Source organism: Notothenia rossii (genome assembly GCF_949606895.1).
Source record: "Notothenia rossii genome assembly, chromosome: 11".
Taxonomy (NCBI): Eukaryota; Metazoa; Chordata; class Actinopteri; order Perciformes; family Nototheniidae; genus Notothenia; species Notothenia rossii.
The window spans coordinates 31,259,955-31,279,766 of NC_136910.1; the positions used below are offsets into that span (position 1 = coordinate 31,259,955).

The 19,812-nt window shown below is 41.5% G+C and overlaps 1 long non-coding RNA gene across 1 annotated transcript in view; it reads right to left on the reverse strand.

Moving 5' to 3' along the window:
- LOC307023996 overlaps positions 1-19,812 on the reverse strand; it is a 208,560-nt gene that overhangs the window by 37,977 nt on the left and 150,771 nt on the right. The window lies entirely within an intron of this gene.

The window sequence follows — 19,812 nt, forward strand, 5'->3', positions numbered from 1 at the left end:
ATTTGTATAGGTTTTCTCTTTGTTTGTTAAAAGAAATACATTATAACACCAATACCTTCTTAGTTCATATTAAATGTAATGGTTACATTTAAGTATTTATCCACAGCACACAAACCATGTTGACTTTTTCTTCTCTTTCTCCCTCTTTTTTCTTCTCCCCCCTTCTTCCCCCTTCTTCTCCTTTCTTCCCCCCCCCCCTTTCACATGGATTTTAGTATACCATTGAATAATGACTGAATACATAAGCTTAAGCAACAAAACATTGTTTATTTTTTTCAAGGTGGTACTTAACCAAGAACAACAGAAAAGTGCAATTTTTGCCATAAAGTGTAGCAATAGCATATTTAGGAATATAGTACATTTCAGAGATTCAGGTAGCCTATAGGTAGGTAGACCTTCTGTAAACTATAACACTTTGTTTTTTAAGTAAAACCCAATACTTTCAAGTACACTCAGAACATTGGAAACCCTGACTATTAGAAAACATCTCTCTGTTGCTTCAGAGGCCATAACAGACTTTGTTGATTTACCAACAGTTGATTTAAAAATCTAATCAATTTCAGTCCAACTCTCTCAATAACCTTGGCCAAAACAATAAACAGTTCAACATAAAGTGCCAGTTGCACCAACAACGTAATAAATAGTTCAACATAAAGCAGGGGTCTCAGACTCAATTTACCTGGGGGCCGCTGGATGTAGAGTCTGGGCAAGTCTGGGCCGCTTCAAATATTCCGCAAAACATTTATTAAAAAATACAACATTAACAGTTATTCAACATCTTCTTAACATGAACTGTTCTTCACAACATAACTATGTACAGTTGCTCTTTCTTACCTACTCCTTGCTGGTAGAGACCTGGCAGCGCTTCCTCTCACACAGCTGAGCCACATTTGGTTTGGAGGGAGGAAGCAGTTGAAACCCTCAGTATGGCTTGAAGATGTGCATCAGTAAGTCTGGACCTGTACTTTGACTTATTGAAGTTCATGGTGGAGAAGAGCTGTTCACACATATATGTGCTCCCAAAAAGGCACATGGTCCGCTTGAACATCCTGGAAATCTCAGGGAAGGAGGGGGGCAATTCTCTCATGAACTGTCCAAGCTTGTCTGCTTTCCCATTCACTTCCCTGAACTTGGCTTTGAGCTTAGAATTGCACTGCAGGTTGATGAGCTCCATTTGAAGCACACCAGGGGCATTTTCCACATCAAAGGAGAAGGGGTCTGCAAACATTTGGAAAGTGGCTCTGTGTGTCTTGAAGTCCGCAAACCGCTGATCGAATTCCTCCTGTAGCTTCACAATGGCATCAATATACTTCTCACCACTGAATGCTGTGCCCCTGTCCATGAGAGCCTTGCATGCTGGGAAATGGCAGAGGTTTTTCTGAGGGAGCTGGGCTTTCCATAACATCAGTTTTGTAGAGAATACTCTGACATTGTCATATGCTGCACTAACAAGCTGGCCCTGGCCCTGCAACTTCTTATTCAGAGCATTCAGCTCCTGCGGGATGTCAACAAGAAAAGCTAAGTCCATGAGCCATTTGGGATCACTCAGCTCGGGAACAGCCATCCCACCCTTCTCCAGCATGAATACTTTCAGTTCTGTTCTCAACTCAAAAAACCTCTTCAGGACGTTTCCCCTGCTGAGCCAACGTACCTCTGTGAAGTAGAGCACATCCTCATATTCTGGCTCAATTTCCTCCAAAAAAGCACGGAACTGGCGGTGCTTTAAGCCCCTGGATCTGATATGGTTGATGCATTTCACAACGACAGACATCACATTGTCAAACTTCAAGCATTTGCTGCAAAGGGCCTGCTGATGGATAATGCAGTGCAGAGCAATAGCCTCCTCCACACCCTCCTCCTCCAGTTTTCTTTGAACAAGTGCCACCAGCCCGTTTTTTCTCCCTGTCATTGATGGCGCTCCGTCCGTCGTAATTCCAACAAACCTCTTCCATGGCAGACCGATATCCGCAATGGCATCACACAGTTGCTGAAATATCTCCTGAGCGGTGGTCTGGCCATGCATTGGTTTCACTGCAAGCAACTCCTCTGTCACTTCAAAATTGTCATCAACACCACGGACATACATTGCGAGCTGAGCGGTGTCAGTGATGTCTGTGCTCTCATCAAGAGCCACAGAGTATGTACGGAAAAGTTTGGCTTTGTCGCACAGCTGTTCATATATGTCACTTGATAAGTCAGAAATGCGCTCTGCCACTGTGTTAGCTGACAGACTGATGTTGTTGAACTGACCCTTCTTTTCCGGACAGACTATACTTGCAGCCTGCAACATGCATTTTTTTACAAACTCGCCTTCTGTAAACGGCTTTCCCGCTCTAGCAATCATCTCACTCACCACATAGCTAGCTTTGACTGCTAAATCAGCCTCATTGCTTCCTTTCTTGAAGAGATTTTGTTGCTTCCATAGAATTTGTTTTAGCTCTGTGACTTTTTTCTCTCTCTCATCTCCCAGGTATTTTGCATACTCTGCATGTTTAGTTGAGTAGTGACGTTTGACGTTATACTTTGACGGTATACTGTTGTATACAGCGATTTTCTCTGTGCATATAAGGCACGTTGCGTTTCCCCTGTACTCAACAAAAACATATTCAGTCTCCCACTTCTCCTGAAATGTTCTGTGGTCATCATCGATTTTTCTTTTCCCTGAAAGTTTGGATGAAGACATGGCGATATATTTTGCTTCCACTCTGTGTCACTTGTGGATCACTCTGTCTGGATTGATTCCGCTGCGCGCATTTGATTCACGTGTGGCGGAGTTCCCTCGGAGGGGGGAGGGGCGAGGGAACTCCGCGCAGCAGTTCCCTGCCAGCAGCAGCAGCAGCAGCGGGAAAAATAAAATTGAAATATAAAGCGCAAACGTAAACGCGCGGGCCTGGAGTCTGAGACACCTGACATAAAGTGTACCATTTAAAATAAAATAAAAAAGTGCCAGTGATTGACCTCAATCCCTCCTATTCTTCCAATATCCTGATGAAAAATAAAATCTTTCTGTTGCAATGGCCACTGTTTGATCAACGCGAATTGGGTGTGGGTCCTTGTACTCCGAGTCGGGCTAACTTCCACGCTAGCTTCCACGCTAGCTGGTATATGTTTTGCATTGAGGTGATACTTGAGGCTTGATGTGCTGCGGTGATATGCAAATTCCTTTTTGCATAATTTGCAAACAACCGTGCCCTTATCGACGCTTCCATCCATCCGTTTTTTAAAACAAAATGTCCCATCCACGGGGCCAACCAAAGCGGTCTCATCAGCTTCTTCGTTCATGTTTGACTATTGTACACTGTGGTTTGTTGTTGTCTGAAGTCATGAACGTTATTTGGTGCTACAGTATAATCGGTACCCCTGTAACTCATCTAGTGAGAAACATTCCGCGGCAGGGCCATGGGAAGTAGGGGTGCTGAGGGTGCTGCAGCACCCCCTGGTGGAGGACAGAGGATCTGCACTTCCACAAGATGTACCGGCGGGGATTGTTGTTAGCTTCTGCTGCGCTAACGGATATAAGAAGCTGTTTCTACAATAATGTGGAGAGAGAGTTCTGTCCTGTCAGACTGAGAGGCTCAGTGAGGTAAAGGACTCTGAGGGTTTAGATAGTTCACTTTAGTCTAAGTTATCTCAGTGGGTCTCAAACGTTTTGATCACAATTTATGTAAGCAAATACTTCAAAGGGACACCTTTATAATTATTAGGATAAATAAAAACAGGTTTGAAATCATTCCAATGTATAGCCTACTATAGGACAGTAAACCAAAAATATTGTTTAAAACTAGAGAGATTTAAAAATATGCATAAATAAATGTTAACTGGTAAAATAAGATATAAATGAACCACAAAAATAAAACAAGTTAGCCTACATTTATTTGTTATTGGCTATGGTAGGTTATTGGTTATGTTCACATACAAACCGATCTTTTTCACATGGGTGTTTAGAGTTGTATCCCCTAGATCAATAATTGAGCGCTCAAAGTGCACCAGATTGAAGTATTTCACTTTAAAATGTTAAAAAAATCTTCACAGGGGGACACCCCCGGACCCCCTTAGAGGATCTGAAGTCCACCCCCCAATTCAACATGTCCATGCAATACTAAATACATTTGAAGCCTTTTTATATAAGCTGTCCACCATATCAATACGTTTCTCTTTTTGTAGTGTATTACTCTTTTGTAGAGGTTTTTCATTGCCAGCTAAAATCTTGCCTAGGGCAGCAAATTGGTCAAAACCGGCCCTGGTGTCATCCCCTCAGCACCCCCCATTTGAAACATGTTCCCACGGCTATGTTCCGCGGTGCAAAAATAAGTGCGATTAAAATGCGTTAATTTGTTTAACACGTTATTTTTTGTGTAATTAATTAATCTTAATTAACGCGTTAAAGTCCCAGCCCTAATATATGTATATATATATATGCCGCTAAAACTGTGTAATATATACCTGGCTGCTAAATCCTCCGAACTGTTACAGGATGTGTATTTTATAAAATGCGTAACTTTTTTTTATTATAATTTCTTTTTTTTAATCTTTAATACTTTTTGTATGCATATTTTAAGTAACATTAGGCTGTCTTTGGCTCTTTTCTGCAGTAACAATTTAAATGAATTCTGATTCTGATTCTAATTTATATGTTTTTGTCACAGTTTGTTTCCCTATATTGCGAAACTTGTTTTGTTTAAGATTATTTCTCCTTTTTTTACAGACATTCCCAACCATAGTGGAATGCTGTTGTAAAGGATTGCATTGAACCGTGCATCAATACTTTCACCCAGCTTTGAGGCCTCAAATGACTGAAATCATATTGTCGCTGGGAAAAATGTGAAAATATAAAGCTCACAAAGAGTGACTTTCTTGTGTAATCATTATAATATCAAAGACAAGCGCTTTTAGTAACATAGTAATAGTAATATATAAAATCATTCAGCAGCAGAGGTTGGGTGGAAACAGCATATCTAACTAAGATGATTACAATATTACAAGTTAAACATCAAGATGAACATAGTATTATTAATTAAAAAAGTACATGGCAAACTTAAATATCCTGCAATATACCATTAGCAGAATAGGAACAAATGTGCCAAAACATTTCTAACATAACCAACTCAAACTACTGGAAAGAATACACATGGAAGATTTTCGGCTGTTACTTCAAGACACTCCAAATTCAAAGTCAATATACACAAAATGTCATTTAAAAATGCTGCAGAGAATGCGGGGAACGGAGGGCCAACCATGGTCATATATTTTGGTCTTGTAATGTTTTGTGTGGCTTCTGAGAAACAGCTATAAGATACGAAATATATATATATATATATATATATATATATATAAGATGTGAAATATTTTTGGAATTTGGAATACAACAAAAATATTACTTATTTCTAGATACTGATTTCTAGTGATAAGAACAGCAAATATTACACACATGCATAGTTTTACAAGGCCTAAATGCTTAAGTTCCACTTCTTTTGTTTGAAAAATAAATTGTAGAAGCAAAACAGGCGGGCTTTCAGTCTGAAGATGTGTAGATCTTCTGCTGTCCTGTTGTCAATGGGGAGTTCTTTCCACCATTCTGGAGCCTCTTTGTTGAGGGGTGCCTCATGGATGTATTGGTGTACCTATAGGTCCACTTTGCAGTGAGAGAGGATTGGCTGATGCAGAGCAAAGTGTGTGTGCTGGAGTGTACGGTTTGACCATGTCTTGGATTGAGAAGGACCTGATCCCTTCACTGCACAGTTCAAGGTTTTTATTTGTCATACGAATAGCTACAGTGTGTCATGACGATGAAAATCTTAGGTCACCGGCTCCTCCATCAGTGCAACACAATAAAACAGATAAACATAAAAATATAGTCAAGGTAAATAGTAAATACAAAAAGAAAAAGAAAAATAGTTTAAAAATAGTCCAATAAGAGTTGAAATGCAAGTTATTGGAATATGATATATTAGATGAATAATGTCTAAGTAGCAGCCAGATGAATGTTATGGATGTTTTCAATAGGTGTTTAGCAGTCTTATCAGTCTGGTGGTTTTTGTCCAGATGCTGCGGTACCGCCAACCAGACGGCAGCAGACAGAACAGTTTGTGGCTGGGGTGATGGGGGTCTTTTATAATCCTGATGGCTTTCTTCCTGAGCTGCTGGGAGTAAAGGTCCTCCATGGATGAAAGCTCTGTCCTGGTGATGTTCTGTGCAGTTTTCACCACCCTCTGTAAAGCCTTACGATTAAGGGCGGTGCAGCTGCCGTACCAGGCCGTGATGCAGCCAGTCAGGATGCTCTCTATGGTGCACCTGTAGAAGGTCAGGATCCTCTCTATGGTGCACTTGTAGAAGGTCAGGATGCTCTCTATGGAGCACCTGTAGAAGGTTAGGATCCTCTCTATGGTGCACTTGTAGAAGGTCAGGATGCTCTCTATGGAGCACCTGTAGGAGGTCAGGATCCTCTCTATGGTGCACCTGTAGAAGGTCAGGATCCTCTGTATGGTGCACTTGTAGAAGGTCAGGATGCTCTCTATGGAGCACCTGTAGAAGGTTAGGATCCTCTCTATGGTGCACTTGTAGAAGGTCAGGATGCTCTCTATGGAGCACCTGTAAAAGGTTAGGATCCTCTCTATGGTGCACCTGTAGGAGGTCAGGATGCTCTCTATGGTGCACCTGTAGAAGGTCAGGATCCTCTCTATGGTGCAGCTGTAGAAGGTCAGGATGCTCTCTATGGTGCACCTGTAGAAGGTTAGGATCCTCTCTATGGTGCACCTGTAGAAGGTCAGGATGCTCTCTATGTTGCACCTGTAGAAGGTCAGGATGCTCTCTATGGTGCACCTGTAGGAGGTCGGGATCCTCTCTATGGAGCACCTGTAGAAGGTCAGGATCCTCTCTATGGAGCACTTGTAGAAGGTCAGGATGCTCTCTATGGTGCACCTGTAGGAGGTCGGGATCCTCTCTATGGAGCACCTGTAGAAGGTCAGGATGCTCTCTATGGTGCACCTGTAGAAGTAGCAGAGTATCCTGGAGTCCATGTTAGTAGTAATATTCATCCCGCTTTCGTCTCATTAGTATGCATACAAAAGTGACAGGTCACACCTCCCCCCATTATGCAAATGAGCTAAGTCCCGCCTCCCCTTTGATCGAGGTGTGAGATCTCAAGTAGGTGTTATATCCCAAGTAGGTGTGAGATCCTTCGATAGGAGGGGGGTGATGTGTATTCACAGGTGTGAAAAGCCCCCACTGTTGCGCCTTATGGTGTATAATTTAAACATTTAAAATTTAAATAAATGCACACACACACACACACAAACACAAACACCAAAAGGCCTGACAGCCATAGGAAGAGGTAAGGGTGACAGTAAGGGAGTGTGTGTAGACTAACTTAATAAACACTTTTGACTAGGAAGGCAAAAGGTGCTTTCTTTGTTCTGATCAGCCCCAATCTGCATACTCTGTCTGAATACATTGAGAGTTACTTTTTACTCTAACAGTGTTCCACTGGAGTCATAGCTTTCTGAACTTATTTCTTAACAACAATTCGGTCTCTTTTTAATGGCCTAGGCGAATTTTGGCTTTTTTTCTCTTGCCAAGATACTTTTAGACACACTTTGAGGTATGCAAAGCCTTAAAACTAGAACACTGATGGCTGGCTTACGCTGCAAACTTCATCGCCTTTTAACAAGAGAGTAAGTATATAAAACGTTATTTTGTATATTTTACACATCGGCAGAAACAGAGAGAGATGGCAGGAAGGGGGGAGACAGTCTCCCCCACCTTTACAGCCACTGTGTTTTAGAGAGAACAAATACGAGTGTAAGGTAAGTGTTTTTAAATTACATTCCCCCCTATGTCTAGTGATAAGATGGCAGGAAGGGGGGAGGAGGGGGCAGGGCCAGGTTCACAGTCACCCCGCTGTCTGATGAAGAAGGAAAGTGGTAACATACATCAATACTATTTTTTATTATTATGTTTATGGTGGGCTTTTCTTTAGGGGCTAAAATAAGATTTGATGTAGACCCGGTCCACAGCACGCACACACACACACACACACACACACACACACACACACACACACACACACACACACACACACACACACACACACACACACACACACACACACACACACACACACACACACACACACACACACACACACACAGACAAACACACACACACACACACACACACACACACACACACACACTTGGGGGTGGGCCCACCTGTCTGTTTTTATGCATACTAATGTGATTGAAACAGCATTTTTTTTTTTTTATTATACACCATAAGGCGCAACAGTGGGGGCTTTTCACACCTGTGAATACACATCACCCCCCTCCTATTGACGGAACTCACACCAACTTGGGATATCACACCTACTTGAGATCTCACACCTCGATCAAAGGGGAGGCAGGACTTAGCTCATTTGCATAATGGGGGGAGGTGTGACCTGTCACTTTTTTTGCATACTAATGAGACGAGAGCGGGATGAATATAACTACTGTGTTTCTGAGTTTCCATGTTTCTGTGTTTCTGTGGGGGTATAATAAGCACGTTTCAATACACATGTATCATACATCTTCACTGTTACCCTCCCCTTGTTATAATGAAGACAACAGTGCATGTGAAGGACTGTAATACACATATATCAGACACGCTCCCCTTGCTATAATGAAGACAACAGTTTTTAAAATGTAAACAACACTTTTTTTATTTATTTTTTATTTAAATGTCCTATTTACATTTTAATTTTTTCACACACAAAATCAATAGTTATACTGATTGTAACATCCCCAGGACCGTCTCCAGCTTAGAATTCCCCAGATTACTGGAAATATCCTGATGGAGTTTTTTCACTTCAGTCCAAATATTCATGTGTATGCTGTTTTTGACACAAAGATGCATTACATCTACAAACAGAGCATACAATGAGAGCACATGATACACTTTTGATGTTTGTTTCATTTCTTCGGTAATGTTACAGAATGTTTCGGAAAATGAAGATTACTGGACCACTATACATTTTTTGTTTAAAATCGTTTCCCAATGACCAGGAATAGTACTGCCAGAACGAACGATATCCAAAATGTCTTCTAGTTTACAAACTTCAGCCATTCTGTTTACACGGGGATCACTATTCACTCTGTTTTCAATCGTCCTCATCACCACACTTGTTAAAAGGGTATTGACTACATTCTGATCAATATATACGGAGCGTTTTGCATAGTAGTTCCCCATTTTTATTTTACTTTAAAGAAAAAGTCAATGTATCGAAAAAGAAAAAATCCCTGGCTTCAATCAACCGCAGGTTTTTAGTCTTCTTCTTCTCCATCCAACTCGGCATGGATCTTTTCAAGTCTCTCCTTGAGGCGTCTACAATTTTTGAGATTGTGCAGAAAAGCCTCCGAAGCGCCTTGGATCCTCCAATCATCCGTGAAAATGTCTTTATCAATAAGAGTCTGGTCGATCTCAGTAATGAAGTCGGTGAGCCAGAGTCTTTTCATTAACGCGTTGTAATTGTTTCTGAAGAAAAGATCGGGCATGTCATTCAGACAATCGTGTTGCATCTGGCCGGGGTGACTGACTCGGTATCCGTTGCATATTTCTTCTCTGTACCGATGTATCACCCCCTCCACAATATCAACCAACACTGATTTCACTGTGTCTTGGCCCAAGGAGCAAAATAAGCAGCAGTAGTACTGCAAGATTCGGGTGTCCAGAATGGTGGTGATGATGGTAGTCCAGGAGTTTGTTCCTGGCTGCAACTCACGGGGGGAGACTTGGTTTTTCTCAGATCCATGGCTAGTTTTCAAACTGTCGTCTTAGTGGGGGTCCTTAGTTTTAGATGCTTTGCTGAGTGGTGGGAGGGACTTATTGCGTTGAATGGGGGGAGTCATCTGTAGAATTGAGAGTTTTTTCACCAGTATAATGTCCCTCACTGTTTGAGTCTTTTTTTAAAAAGTTATTTTTCATCTATCATTTTCAACCAAGCAGCAAGAGGTCAAATTTAAGAATAAGTAATAGTTTGTCACCATTTTACGGGAAATAGTCAGAGCGCAATGTCACATCTTAAAGACAGCTTGAACTGGATAAATGGTTAGTCTTCAAACATACCGTGCGTTCTGCATGTTAGTATCTGGCCAATTGGTTTAGACCCTACTGCCCTAGACGCATGCTCTCAATAGGGAAGTCACGCTTTGGGAAGAGGTGCTTCATTTCCAGTGTTGTGCTAGTTACTGAAAACCAATAACTAGTTACATTACTAGTTACTTCATTTCAAAAGTAACGCAGTTACTTTACTGATTACTTACACTAAAAAGTAATGCGTTACTGTGAAAAGTAACGTTTTAGTTACTTACAAAAAAAAGGGGTCCCAAAATAAAATGCTCCCATTAATGCCCTTATAGCCTTCATTTAAGTACTGTTATTGCATTGGAGAATAATACAATCTGTTGATCAACTTGACATGCATTTGCATCACTAAACTCTGCTAAGCAATGTGGTCTATACAAACACAAACACAAAGATATGTTTCAAAGTGCCAATTTATCGTCGTCAGAGAGCGATTCCGGTTGATACATGGCAAAGGCTTTCCCAAAGTTAGAGCCGTTATCAGTAACCGTGGAGGTAACTTTTGTTGACACTCCATACAAAGAGTGAATGTGGTCAATCTCACTAGCAATAAGATCGTACGTGTGCCTACCCTTTATCCTCTTACAGGCCAACGCAGCTTTCTGGCGTTGTAAAGTGGTGGGGTTTATCCAGTGAGATGTTATCCCGAGGAAGCTTCTGTTGTGGACAGACCAAATGTCTGCGGTGGTCGAGATGTATTCCAGCCCCTCAAATGTTTTCTTTAGCTCGCTATCCATTTTGGTATATTCTTTCTCCAGGTAGTTGGAAAACGTTTTGCGTCCCATATGCCGTGTGCCGCCCGGACATGGTATCATGCTTACTAGCTCCCAGAAAGCGGGTGACTCCACTGTAGAAATAGCCTGCACGTGTTCAACAACATACCGTGCAATGGCTTTATCCACTTTCACCTGACTAGCAGTCCCTAGGTTGAAATCCAGCCGCTGTTGCTTGGGTGGAGGTGGGGTTGCGTCGGATGGCTCTCGGTCTGTGGTCTTAACTAATAGCTTCGTCCCAGCATGTTGTTTTTGCAGATGTTTTAACAGATTGGAATTTCAGTTTTGAGCAGTAGATAGGATCTTTGACCCGCCAAGACACAACTTACACTTAACTAACACATTCTTTTCTTTATGCTAGAGAAAAGTAAAATAGTGAGCATATCTCCATGCGGAGAAACTCGACTTGTGCTCCGCCGTCGCCATGATAGTATTGTTAGTAGGCTAACTAAACACAAACATGCCCACAAAGCGTCTCCGCATGTGACACAGGAAGTATCTAAGTACATTTACTCAAGTACTGTACTTAAGTACAGTTCTCATCTCTGTTCGCCTCGCTGTTGGCGCCGCTCACCAACGTCTGGGAGCCGAGACTATATAAAAAAAATAACGGAGTAACGCACCATGTAGTAACGGTAACTGAGTTACTGAATTTAAAAAATAACGCGTTAGAGTAGTAGTTACTGCCGAAAATAACGGCGTTACAGTAACGCGTTACTGTAACGCGTTAGTCCCAACACTGTTCATTTCACAGATCCACCTTGATTCTTGTTGTGCTGGCTGAAGGAAGAGGGACTGGGGAGGAAAATTCAGAGGATGAAGAAGCAGAAAAATAACTTGTTTTGTAAAACGGACAGCACGTCAGTTTCAAGGAAAAGATGACACCGTGTTTATGCATGACATGCAAAATATCTTGAAGCCCTACAACCACAAAAAAGGTACAAGTATATTGTGTTGAAAATATCGCAAAAAGTCGTAATACTGTATAATGTATTAGTTGCATGTTGTATTTTGCTAAAAACCACTATGTAGTTTTTCAAAAATATAATGGAAAAAGGAGAAAAAGACAAAAAACAGAATATCACAGTATGTTGAAAAATATGAAAAAAGTAATGTTGTGTTAAAATAACATGAAAGAAATCAAAGTAAAGCATCTAAAAACATATATTTAGAAAAGGAATGTTAGTCAAGTCAAGTTATCTTGATAACTTGACTTGACTAACATTCCTTTTCCACTGCATTCCACTGCATTGTTTCATCGAAACAGTGTTAAAATCACAAACTTGCGTTTTAGAGTCGCAGTCTTTTACAAAAATTCTGTTTTGTTAAGAGCTACCAAGACATAGTAAACATCGCAATTATTCCCAAAACAAACTGGGAAAGGGGACATCGATAACATATTTTAATGTTTAATTTTCTTCAGGGCCACCGTAGTGCACATTGATGAACACTTTAAAACTAAAATAATGCTTACAAGTGTAAATGAGCCGGATTTGAGCTTTTATCTAATTTCCATCTGTAGTCCCGTCACATACAGCATATAAGAACATGACATTTATATATATACATAAAAAAAAAAAAAAAAAAAAAAAAATGATATGCAGAAAGAGCTTGAGCAGCATACAAGCATTGACCACATGGCAGTACAATGTAGCAGCTATGATATATAAAGTGCAAGATAAGATAAAAGCGCTACATAAAAGTGCAAGAGGAGATACCCCTGTGTTAAAGTGCATTTATTCGGTGATTACACGTCTGTTTGTTGCTCAACCATTCTTTAAGTTCACCTTTAAAACTATTGAGAGTGGGACAATCCCGTATCTCAGTTGGGGGGCTATTCCACAATGAGCTGCCTTTAATGGAGAGGACATTTTGTCCAAAGGTGGTCCTTCTGTGGTGGACTTCCCAGTCTCCTCTGGTTTCTGACCTAGTGCTGCGTCCAGTGTGTTTTCTGTGGATGAATTCCCCCGAGGGGAGGGGGGCCAGCCCATGTAAATATTATTTAAAAAAACAAATACTTTTAAAAGACTTAAAATTGTCAAAAACTCAAGAAATTGTGATTTTCAAGGATGGTACAGTGGTGGTATGACTGTGGCTTTCTGTCAAACACCTGGATAGCTCTCTTGAACAGCTGTTCTATGGGTTTCAGGTGTGTGGCACAAGCAAACGACCAGTTTGTAAAACAGTATTCAATGTGGGATAGAATCATACAGTGGAGCTATGACTTTGCAGCATTGACAGTTAAGAAAACGTCTAATTTGTTTAAAATGTTGCAAGTTCAATTTAATGGTATTGGATACTTTCTGGATATGTTTCTTAAAAAGTCAAGTTCGAGTCCAATATGACACTCCCTGTTCAAGAGACTTGAACTGGGAGACTAGTTCTATTTCTGCTCCATTTAAAAATACATTGCATCGTTTACTGAACATCGTCGTTTGCATCAACATGCATACTGTTTTTGTTGTACTCTTACTGTCAATACGTAGATTGTGTAATATAGCTTTAGATAGAATGTTTTTTCTTCCTCTTTGCATAATTTGCATACACAATCCTTTGCCAGTAGGTGTTTCCACAGTCCTTGCGGTTTTCCAATTGTTCAACTAATTGGGAGCTACTGTAAGTTATTTGTATTTGCATTTTAGCACATTACTTCCTGCAGTGACTCAGAAAGAATTGTGTTTGGGCTTTTATTGTGAAAGGGAGAACACTACTCAGAGCCAGACATAATTTCATAGAGAAAGCGAGTCTTATAGGGAGCCAATTTAAATGCTAATGTCGTCTTTATTCTACATCCATTACAAATTTGTGCAATCAACTACTTCATTATGATAAGTTGTCTACAGCCACTTTAAATGTAATCAAATGTGAATGAATTTTGGCTTTTTTTTCTCTTGCCAAGATACTTTTAGACACACTTTGAGGTATGCAAAACCTTAAAACTACAACACTGATGGCTGGCTTACGCTGCAAACTTCATCACCTTTTAACAAGAGAGTAAGTATATAAAACGTTATTTTGTATATTTTACACATCAGCAGAAACAGAGAGAGATGGCAGGAAGGGGGGAGACAGTCTCCCCCACCTTTACGGACACTGTGTTTTAGAGAGAACAAATACAAGTGTAAGGTAAGTGTTTTTAAATTACATCCCCCCTCTGTCTAGTGATAAGATGGCAGGAAGGGGGGAGGAGGGGGCAGGGCCAGGCTCACACAGTCACCCCTCTGTCTGACGAAGAAGGAAAGTGGTAAAATACATCAATACCATTTTCAATTATTATGTTTATGGTGGGCTTTTCTTTAGGGGCTAAAATAAGATTCAATGTAGCCCGGTCCACAGCAGGGGTTAGGGGAGACCGTCACACACACACAACACACACACACACACACACACACACACACACACACACACACACACACACACACACACACACACACACACACACACACACACACACACACACACACACACACACACACACACACACACTTGGGGGCGGGCCCACACTCTTTTTTTTATTATACACCATAAGGCGCAACAGTGGGGGCTTTTCACACCTGTGAATACACATCACCCCCCTCCTATCGACGGATCTCACACCTACTTGGGATATCACACCTACTTGAGATCAAAGGGGAGGCGGGACTTAGCTCATTTGCATAATTGGGGGAGGTGTGACCTGTCACTTTTGTATGCATACTAATGAGACGAAAGCGGGATGAATATTACTACTCATGTTGAACCTCTTCAGCCTGCAGAGGAAGAAGAGCCGCTGTCGAGCTTTTTTGGTGATGGTGGTGGTGTGAAGAGTCCATGTCAGCTCCTCAGTGAAGAGTCAGGTTCTCAGTGAAGAGTCCATGTTAGTCCTCAGTGAAGAGTCAGGTCCTCAGTGAAGAGTACATGTCAGGTCCTCGGTGATGAGTCCATGTCAGGTCCTCAGTGATGAGTCAGGTCCTCAGTGAAGAGTCCATGTCAGGTCCTCAGTGATGAGTCCATGTCAGGTCCTAAGTGATGAGTCCATGTCAGGTCCTCACTGATGTGGACACCGAGGAACCTGAAGCTGCTGACTCTCTCCACCGTAGTCCCATTGATGGCGATGGGGGCGTGTCCCTCTACCTGCTGCTTCCTGTAATCCACAATCAGCTCCTTTGTTTTGCTGACGTTGAGATGGAGGTTGTTATCCTGGCACCAAGATGTCAGGTTTTCGACCTCCTCTCTGTACTGTAAGAGTCGGTGAGGGCTGATAATTTATTCCTGGAAATTACTCAGACCTACTAATTGACCTAACCAAAGTTATTGAGTCTATGTAAGTTTACTGCTTGGCTCAGATCCACCAACGTCAGCAAGATCTCACCTCTATTAACTCCCCGAAGAACCAGGTTCAATTAACTTTTGTTTCAATTCCGACAACTCTCTTAAATATGTTTAAGCGATCCCGAAGGATTATGATATCAGTAAATGAGGTGTGGCCCTACCTAAGTGTGAGTGTGGCAGGGTGCAATCTTACCTTTGAAGCAAGAGAGGAGAGCACAGATGTCTTTTAAGTTGTCCCAGTCCAAAAGGTGGGATCAGTTTATTTGAAGAAAAATAGGTCCAAACTAATACAGGGTTTTTACCTTCTCTCTTTACAACATTATAATCATACTAAACATATCATGCTGGGATTATTTTCTAATCTAAAACCTTAATTCATAGTTCACCCATTAAAGTCTTCCGACGAAATCCAAAAGGAATTTCCTCGTGTTGGCGAAGGCTCTCTAATTAGTTCTAAAATCCTGACACATTTAAGAATGGTAGGCTTAAGAATTCCAACTCATTTATTAATGATTGGTTTAAGAATTCCAACACATTTAAAGAATGTTTAGTTTAAGAATTCCAACACATTTAAAGAATGTTTGGTTTAAGAAGTCCAACACATTTAAAGAATGTTTGGTTTAAGGATTCCGTTCAAAACTTTCATCTAATCAATTCCCTCAGCATTCAATACACAGAGATTTAAGCAATAGTTACCCAGCTCGAGAGAACCACCGAGAGCAAAAACCCAGCTCTGAGGGACAGAGCTTACCGGGAGAGAGTAAACCAGGGGAACCCCCACTCTCTCTCAGCTTGCTCCCTCTCCGCCAGTGTATGCTCGAAAACCGGATAGAAAACCCCCAAAACACCTCCTCCATACCCATATTTGTGGAAACTGGGCATGGCCTCTGATGTACAGGACTGGACATGACCAGACATATTCTATTGGCTATGGCAGGGGTTCCCAAACTTTTTCAGCATGAGACCCAACACAGAAATGTTGTGGTCCTAAGGGACCGAGCTCAAAAAATGTCATGATTTTCCTTAATATCTACAGTTATAAACAAAGAATGCAACACACCATGAATTTAAAATGAAAATTTTTATTTAATTATAAAAGTGCTTCGCAGCAATTAGGTTTCTCACCATAACAACCTTCCCTTTGAGCTTGCCCAGAAAAAATAAGGATCAAAGCAGAAAGACGAAACATGGGAAGTGCAGTCAAGTATATACAGTACAAATCAAATTTAAATTATACAATTATCAAAAGTGCAATATTAAGTTTGTCACTAGCTCAAAAACTATGTACACACCATTTTAAACTATTTTAAATGAACAAAGAACAAACATGTTTTAAACAGAAAGGGACAAAAAAATAACTATAGGAAGTGCAGTCAAGTGTATACAGTAAATCACAGGTGAAACCACATTTAAATTATCAGAAGTGCAACATTAAGTTTGTCACTAGATCAAAAACTATGTACACACATTTTTTAAACACTTTTAAATGAACAGAGCTGTTGTAAAACAGTGAGAGACTAAGAAACTCCAACACTTGGCAACTGATTAACTTTACTGACTTATTTACAATATTTTCTTATCTGACATGCTAGAAGGGGTATTATATCATATATTGATACATGATATAATATAATAACAATTACATCTAATGAGAGGTACTGTATGTGGCTGGTTGAAGTTTTCAACCAGCAGATCTATTCTGGGCTGGGTTTTTGACGGTGCCAATCTGAGGTCATGCTCAGGATTTAGCCTGTTTCTGTATTTGTTTTTCAGGTATGCTAAAGTAGAAAACCCAGATTTACACAAGTATGTGGTGCCAAACTGTATCAATACTTGTACAGCTATCTTAGCCAAGCAGGAGAACTCAGCCTGCTGGAAATGAGCAACCCAAAACTGTGCCAAAGTGGTTGTTTCAAACAGCATCTTACTGCCCCTGTTGACCTGCAGTGTGACCACTGCCTCTAACTCTGCCTGACTGAGACCCAGGTCTTGTGATGGCACAGCTTGGAAGGGAAACTTCACCCACTGAAGGTGTTGAGCTCTCTGTGAGTCAGGGAAGTACCGCTTGAAGTTCTCCTGTAGTTGAGGCAAGTGCTTGACTATGTTCTGCTTCACAGAGTCACTCAAGGGAAGAACGGTGCTTACTTGGTAGGCCGTGAGAACAGGAAACATTGACAGTTCTCCTGCAACCAGCTGGGAATGCCACAGACCAAGGCGTGCTTTGAATCCTTGTATTCCATCTTCAAGATCCAATATGCTGTTCTCTTTTCCTTGAAGGCTGGTGTTCAGCATGTTGAGCTTGTTAAAAATGTGCACAAGGTAGGCAAATCTTGCCAACCAGCGCTTGTCCTCAAAATGCTTGGCAAGGTTAGCGTCCTCATTTTTCAGGTAAGCCATGAGCTGCTCGCTCAGCTCCCACACTCTCTGTAGAACTTTTCCCTTGGAGAGCCACCGTACCTCACAGTGGAAGAGTAGGTGCTCATGCTCTGCCCCCATGTCCTTGCAGAGCTCTCTGAAGAGCCTTGATTGTAGTGGTCACTTTTTTATTAGATTTACCACTCTAATAACCACATCAAGAACCTCACCTAAGTCCTGCTGCAATGCTTTGCTACCCAAAGCCTCCCTGTGGATAATACAGTGTGTTACCTTCACATTTGGGACCACTTTAACTACATGAGCCACAAAACCAGACCTGCACCCAGTCATGGTCCTTGCACCATCAGTGCAAAACCCTATACAATTTTCCCATTCTAATTTCAGTTCTTTCAAATGTGTGTCCACCACTCTGAAAATATCCTCTCCCCTTGTTGTTGTGTGCAGCTGGTCACAGAATAGGAACTCCTCCTTGATATCTTTACCACTAATGTATCTGGCAAAGACCATTAACTGGGGAATCCCAGCAACATCCACAGACTTGTCTAGCTGCAGTGGAAATAATTTGTGCTGCTGTATTTCCTCTGTGACTGTTTTTTGGATGTCAGCTGACATATCCTTGATTCTGGATGCAACGGTGTTGTTTGAGAGTGGGACAGACTCAATTTTGTTCGCTACATCCTCACCCAAGACACACATCTTTAAGACAAGGCTCTATCAGCTGCTCCCCGATGGAATGGGGCTTCTTTGCTTTGGCAATGTGGAGGCGGACTTGATAGGATGCCCTCAGTGCCCCTATGTTCCCTTTGAATGCCTGAAAATAACAGAGAAGATATTATCATTAACATTGCTGGGTTATTGGGTGATTTTTAACACCAGCCGGCGTAATCAAATGATTAAAATTAGTGACTTACTTTTCCGCTGTCAAAACACTGCTTTTTGAAAGACTCTTCTTTGCAGATGTAAAAATCCTTCGATTTGTCCCGATGCAGAGGATGTTTTATTTGGAGATTCCGATCCAATTTATTCATTTTCAAGCTTTCGTTACTGAGCACCTCTCCACATAAAACACACTGAGGCAGCTCCTCTCCATTTCTAACATCTTTTGTTAAGCCAACGTTTAAAAACTCCTCTTTGTATCTTCTTTTTGCCACCATGTACGATCGGGATTAATCAACAGACAATAAACAATAAACAGACAGCGAAAAAACTTTCGCGGGGGACGCGTCAGAGCTGATACAAATACAATCTTTTATTTTTAGTTTATTTGTATTTAGAAAATTAAATCATTCAATATACAATGCTATATTGCATAATTTCATTTTCAATATAAAAAATAAAATACAAAAATTATAAAAAAATTGTATTTGCAACGCAGCCATCAGCTCTGACGCTGTGTGTGTGTAGCAATGCATTTAACATGGCGACCCAATCAAAACGGGTCGGGTCGCGACCCTGAGTTTGGGAAAGGCTGGGCTATGGCATAAGACACACCTTCCCATGTTTGTGTAAAAAGGACATGACCCCTGTAGGACTTGCTGTCACAGTCCAAACTGTGTCCCTGTTTGTTCCCCTGTGTGTGGGTGTGGAGAGGGTGTGGTGTCCCTTGCAGGCAGCAGCCTGATTGCTCTCACCTGGCCGTCCGACTCAGCTGTCCCTCATCATCTAATCAGGACACAGCTTATCTACTCCAGTCTCCCAGCAACTCACCGCCAGATTGTTTTCTACACCAGTGGTATTACATCCTCCTGACTGCCCATTCAGTTATCCTGTCTGCGTGTAAATCCATACTCTTTGTAACTAGTTTCTCTTGTGTTTCCAGTGCAATCCCTCGGCCATCATCCACCAGAGCTTCCAGCCAACCTGCCTGCTTCTTCCTGCATCCTACCTGCCTGCCTGGTAATCAGTCCAGCCTCTCACTGCCTACCTCCACTCCGGACCTCCATAATCACCAAACCTGCCTGAGTCTCCGAAACAATAAACCATTTAAACATCTTCAGTCATTGCCTGCACCTGGGTCCTGTTTAAAACATAATCCTAACAGAACAATCTGGCCACCATGGCCCCAGCAGGCCCGGACCCAATTCGTGAGGCTCTCTCCAACCAAGGCGTCCTCGTGGGCCGGCATGACCAGATGCTCAGAGAGGTTATGGATAACCTCGCATCACTAGCCGCCAATGTAGCACAGATGGGACATCACCTCAACCTGTTTTCAACTCATCTTGCTCCGCCTGCTCCG